General features: G+C 42.0%; 1 protein-coding gene across 1 annotated transcript in view; it reads left to right on the forward strand.

Annotated features, from left to right (window-relative positions):
• Positions 1-293, forward strand: part of LOC107674474 (zinc-alpha-2-glycoprotein-like) — an 8,251-nt gene that overhangs the window by 4,087 nt on the left and 3,871 nt on the right. The window lies entirely within an intron of this gene.

Genomic DNA, 293 nt, shown 5'->3' on the forward strand with positions numbered 1-293 from the left:
CGAGGAAGAAAAAGGGCAGGAGCTCAAGCCCCCTTTGATGTCTATGTGTGCACGTGCCTGGAGGGTTCTCTCATCTAAAGTACTGCTGCAATGTACTGTCATTATACTGTATGTTTAAAGGGGTCATATGATGCTGCTAAAAAGAACATTATTTTGTGTATTTGGTTTAATGAAAACACATTATTTTCCACATACTGTACATTAATGTTTCTCCTCCATGCCCCGCCTTCTGAAACGCGTCGATTTTTACAAAGATCATCGGTCTGAAAAAGCGAGGTGTGCTGTGATTGGCC

The sequence above is a fragment of the Sinocyclocheilus anshuiensis genome, unplaced genomic scaffold, assembly GCF_001515605.1.
Source record: "Sinocyclocheilus anshuiensis isolate Anshui unplaced genomic scaffold, SAMN03320099.WGS_v1.1 scaffold1073, whole genome shotgun sequence".
Lineage (NCBI taxonomy): Eukaryota > Metazoa > Chordata > Actinopteri > Cypriniformes > Cyprinidae > Sinocyclocheilus > Sinocyclocheilus anshuiensis.